The following is a 5,877-nucleotide window of genomic DNA, read 5'->3' as shown; positions in this document are numbered from 1 at the left end:
GGCCGCGATGCGCGGCCCGCAACTGCAAGAGGGAAAGCCGCAGGAACCCCCGGCGGCCGTCTCAGGCGCCAAGAAGGCGAAGCGGCGCGGGCGATGGAGCCCGGCGACGGCGACGCGCCTGCGCGGGCGCCGGGCTCCCGGGTCACGTGACGGGCCCCGCCCCCTCCCCGCGGCTCCGTTGGCAGGCACCATAGAGAGCTCGCCTGGGGGAGCCAGAGGGGCACCCACCTTTGTTGGCTCTGCTCTTCCCCCCGGCGGTGGGTGGTGCTCTCAGGGAGGAGCGGGTGGCAGCCAAGAACGAGGCACGGAAAGGTCGAGGAGAGAAACGGAGGAGGATTGAAAAGTGGGAGACCAGAGCAGCGGCAAGAGTAAGGAAAGAAAGGAAACCAAAAACTTTCAACTCTACTTATGAGCCTACAGTTGGGGTAGGCCCGTTTACATGGCTCAGTCGTGTTTAATTATCCCCGTATTACGGGAAACTGGATCTGAGAGGTTAAGGAATTTCAAGATCACACCGCAAAGAAGCAGAGCTTTGCCCTGGTTCCAAAGCGCATACGTTTTGTTTATTTAATCCTTCTCCTCTCTACCATCTTCACAACTCAGGGGGGAGGTTGCCCTTGTCCAAAACGTCTGGGAACTCCGGGAATCTGGATTCCAATCCAGGGTGACCCACCTAGGTTTGCCTTGAATTAAGGGTTCCCTGGGACGCAGGGCTTGCAGTTTTAAAACCCAGACAGTCCTGGGTAAACCAGGATCGTTAATCACTCTAATTCACACCCACATATCCTGGAACTTAACCCCATCTGTAACCCCCTGTCTCCTGCAATAATCCCTTTGTTAAAAGGCAAACAGGCACATCAACATTTTCGAGGGTTTATTCTGAGTATACATCGTTAGAATGGAGCAGTGCCAAACCAAAGGTGGTTGGGGGGCACTCCTCTAACAGGAGCTAGGGGGGAGGATTTTATAGAGAAGACAGGAAACTAAGCAAGGAAATTATTTGATTGGCTGTAGCGTGAGCCATTGACTTACTTGGGAAAACCTATTTGTGCTTGGTTCTTAAGTTTCATTTTCTGGGATTTGAGTGCATTGACTCTGGCTTAGGTTTTGGTTCGCTTATATAGTTACAAGGCATTACAGCCACCTTGGTCTAATAGCCTCCTCGTTCAGTTACCTTAACACCCTCTCCTCCCTCATCTCAGCCCCTCTTCTTAACTCCTTCCCTTCCCATAGTCATGCTACTGCCTTCTCTTCATGGCCCTCTAAACCAATCTCGCCATCCCTGGGAATGTTCCTAATGTTTCTGCCCATAATAATTATCTTCGCACTCTACCTACAAGTTCCTCTTGGGTCATGGCCAAAAGCAGCATCTGCATGCTCAGTTTCAACCAGCATCCGTATTTATCTTCGATCAGTACCTCTCATCTCAGGCCCTGTGCCAGGTGCCCGGCGTAACCCCCAACCAAAGAGACAAGGGGATTGCCCTCAGGAAGCCCAGTTTCCAGTGGACGTACAGACAAGGACACAGCAATTATAATACTGCATGAGAAATGCTATCAAGGAGGAGGTATAGGTGCCATGGGGGGGAAAAGTGGAGTGAAAGATGCAAAAAGGCTTCTTGGAAGAGCTGAGTGCCAGGCTGAAGCTGGAAGTGTGAGCAGGACTTGGACAGACTGAAAGAGTTCAGAGGGAGGGGACTGTGTGCTCAGTTTTGAGAAATGAAGGAAGTGCCATCTGACAGAAGTATGGGGGTTTGGGCAGGAAGTGGAAGGAAAGCCCAGCTCCAGCCCAATTTCGTAGGGAGATGAAGGGGCTCAGCCCAAGTCCTTAGAGCCGTAGGGGGCCATCTTGGAGGCAGACATGATCGGTGTATGTCTAGAAATATGTCTTCGGCTTTGGTGAGGAGAATGGGTCAGAGGGCAGATGTCACATAGGAGGCTCCAGAGACAGATGACAGTGATCCAATTCTGGGTCTAGGACATGACACTGGATCTAGGATGGAGGGGAAGTGAGGGCAATTGGAAAGATAGATTCACATGCTAGTAAAAGCACATAGAAGGGAACTGGACTGACTTGTCTTGGAATGTTTCACATGCTTCACTGAAGTTCCTGAAATTCTTCCACTACAGATCCTTCTTTTGTTCTCAGGAAGAAAGAGTGTGAATTGTGCCCGGACCCGCCTTTTCTTGCACAGATATTCCAAGGTCTTATATGACCCCTCTGCTGTGTTTAGTAAGGGGGGATGGGCAGTGCTGGGAGTGCAAACCCCCTGGACAGGATGGCAGAGACCCACCTCCCAAGTTCCTTTTGCTCATCTGTAAAATAGCAGTAATAACAGCAAAAACCAAGTGCAACAGTAATGACGGTAATGTCAAACTTCTGTGGTGTTACTGTGTGCCCGGCGCTGTTCTCATTGCTTTACAAATACTATCTTGTTTAATCATTACAACAACCCAATGAAATATGTACTGTCTGAGGCACAGAGAGGTTAAGTAACTTGCCCAAAGTCACAAAGTGACAGAGCCAGGATTTTAAGCCAGGCCATTTCACTCCAGACTATATGCTTTTTTTTTTCTTTTTTTTTTTTTTTAAAGTAGGCCTCACACCTACCATGGGGCTTGAACTCACAACCCCGGGATCAAGAGTCCCGCACTCTACTGACTGGGCCAGCCAAGTGTCCTAGGACTATATGCTCTTAACCACTATATCATACTACGCACATAACTTTTCATAAACTGCACAAAACTCTACATAACACATGAATTTATTTCACTATTAACTCTCTTTGTCCCACATTTGTTGCTAATACAGTCTTTCTACCACCCCTGTTGTCACATATCACTGTTGTCTGATTTTCTATTTATATTTTTCTGTGTTAAAGATCTCCATCCTGGGTTCACCTTAGGTGAGTGATTTAACTTCTGAACCTCAGTTTGCTATTCTGTCAAATGGCCATGCTAACGTAGGAACGGGAGGGAGAGTTGTAAACATTAATAGAAACATAAAGCCCCAGGCTCACCAGCTTAACAAAGTTGCTCAAATCGTTCCTCTGCGGGAGCTCGTGGGAGCAAGGCAAAGCCTGGCGTTGCAAACTTCAGAAACCAGAAGAGGAAGGCTTGTCTTCACGAAACATATGGAATGCAGAACATGTGGAAATGGTGACAGAAATGCAAACACTTGCCCTTCTCATAAAGTGCTTTTTGTCCAGAGGCCCGTGGCCTTTCGGTCCATGCCTAGAATGTTGAAGGAGCTAGTTGCTCTTCACTGAGCAGAGACCAGTGTTACACAATGTCTCCCTTTAAGTGCAAAGGAATACTGCTTATATGTGATATTGAAAGGCCAGAGGGAAGGAGGACTTGTGCGCTAAATGGATGCTCTACCAGCTTCATCAGAGTTAATTCAAAGATTCATGAAACCTCACTGGGTGGCACATAGTACAGGAATCCCCCCTTCTCTGCAGGGGACACATTCTAAGACTCCCAGCAAGTGCCTGAAACCACAGATAGTACCGAACCCTATATATACTATGTTTGTCCCTATACACACAAACGTATGATAAAGTTTAATTTGTAAATTAGGCACAGAAACAGATTAGCAATAATAACATATAATGCAATAGAACAATTGTAACAAATTGTATATATAACAAATTATAACAAACTGTAATAAAAGTTAAGTGAGGGGCGCCTGGGTGGCTCAACCAGTTAAGCGTCTGCCTTCAGCTCAGGTCATGATCTCAGGGTCCTGGGATGGAGCACGGCACCGGGCTCCCTCCTCAGCGGGGAGTCTACCTCTCCCTCTCCCTCTGCCTCTCCCCTCCGCCCCACTTGTGCTCTCTCTCTCTCAAATAAATAAAATCTTTTTTTAAAAAAAGTTATGTGAATGTGGTTCCTCTTTCTCTCTCAAAATATCTTGCACTCACCCTTCTTCTTGTGATGACGTGAGATAAGATACCCATGTGATGAGATGTAGTGAGGTGAAGGTGAATGACCAGGCATATGACGTAAGCCTTAGGCTACTATTGACCTTCTGACAATCCATTAACATCATCAGGAGGATCATCTGCTTCTGGACTGGGCTTGATCGCAGGTAACTGAAATTGTGGAAAGCAAGACATCGATAAGGGGGGACTACTTGCAAATTAGTTTTTTTAAAAAATTGTGATTAGCAGAATTTTGGTGAAGAAATGCAACTTTAGGACTTGTCAGAACATACCATGAAGGGTATGAGAACTCACACACTGTAGTTTGGAGGTAAACTAGTCTGGCCACTTTAGAGGGCAATGGGGCACTCCCTGGTAGCGTTTTAAATGCCCGATGACCCAGAGAGACCACATCTCATTACCCATTCTAAAACAAATCTTGCACCATGAACTGGGAGTTATACCCACGTATGTTTAAGGCATGATAGTATGTAAAAGCCAGTAATTAGAAACAATGTAAATATCCATCCATAGGAAAATGGCTTCTTAAATTACAAAGCAGCCATTTATTAAATTCTTTGCAACAGTTTAAAAGGATGAGGGTGAGGAAAATGAGGTTGGTCTAGAACTCACATACACAGCTCTCTTGGACACATGGTCAAATGAAAAACCACAAGGTAGAACAATGCATTCCAAGTAGCTTTTACCTAAAACACGAAAATAACAAAACAAAACAAAAGAACTGTGTTTTCTGCAGGTACGTATATGGACTGAAACATGTAAAAAAAAAATGGTCTGGAAAGATAAATATCAAATTGATAAGAGTAAGGAGGGAGGGAAGAGTCAAAGAGACCTTATCTTTATAGGTTTTTTTTTAAAATGAGGGCAGTGCAATTGTGTATGATGTATATAATTACATTATTAAATTATTTTTACTGACTAACAGAATCTATTCTTTCCTTCAGAATTCTTTTCTCTCCGTCATTCTTTGTTTTTGCATCTTTTATTTCATGTTGTTGTGGGGGGGGTGTGCGCGCATGCGCGTATGTGCACGCACACAGGCGGAGTTGGGGCGGGGAGCTTTGTCACTCCTTTGTCTCTTTTTCCTTCATGTAGACCCTGCTCCCGGTGCTGGTTGGTCCCGCTGCCTCCCTCTGTCCGTCCTGCTCCCCCTCCCAGACCTTATCCTCTTTCTCTGGACTTCCAGCGCCCCTTTGTCTCACCCACTTAGCATATGGTGGACCCAAAGGAAAGGAGTTTGGGGGTGGTCGGATTGAAATAAATCCAAATTCCATTTCTGCTGCTTAAACCCGTGCGACCAGCGGTGTGGTTTTTCGTAATCTTTCCAAGCTCCAGTTTCCTCATCTGGAAAATGAGGGCAGTCGCGGCTTCCTGGCGGAGTAGTTCTGAGACGTTGAGATCATGACCCTAACAGGGTAGTTACTTAATTCAGTAAATACCGGTTTCCTTCCCCCTCTCTTCCTTACTTCTCTTTTGTCCTACCTTCCCACTGCCCAGTCGCTCTACCTTCCCTTAAATGACTCTATACTATATACTACAACCTACTGAAATATGTATACTAGATTATTTATCTATGTAAAAGGAGTAGTTAATATTGTCCATCGTTCTTTTTTCTAGCAACTAAACAGAACATTCACTGCTCTCGTGGGGAATGAAAAACATCAGTTTTTGGTTTTGTGTGACCCTTGCTTGACTTCTCCGTTTAATCCATGGCCCTTGATGGGGGAAAAACGTCATGGGGTGTGGGAATGGGGGCCTCTGTCCCTGGGCTAGGTTTTAGATGCTCATACTCATTGGATGACTTCACTAGTCCCTGAGGGGCAGGATTTATCTTTACGGCTCCATGACAATTTCTTTGGTGTCTCTGTGCTGAGATCCCAACTGCCCACAGAGTCTGTTGTTAGAGTTACCCTGCGTAATCTACCTATGTGGGG

Source organism: Neomonachus schauinslandi, chromosome 4, assembly GCF_002201575.2.
Source record: "Neomonachus schauinslandi chromosome 4, ASM220157v2, whole genome shotgun sequence".
NCBI lineage: Eukaryota > Metazoa > Chordata > Mammalia > Carnivora > Phocidae > Neomonachus > Neomonachus schauinslandi.
This window is presented reverse-complemented; position numbering follows the sequence as displayed.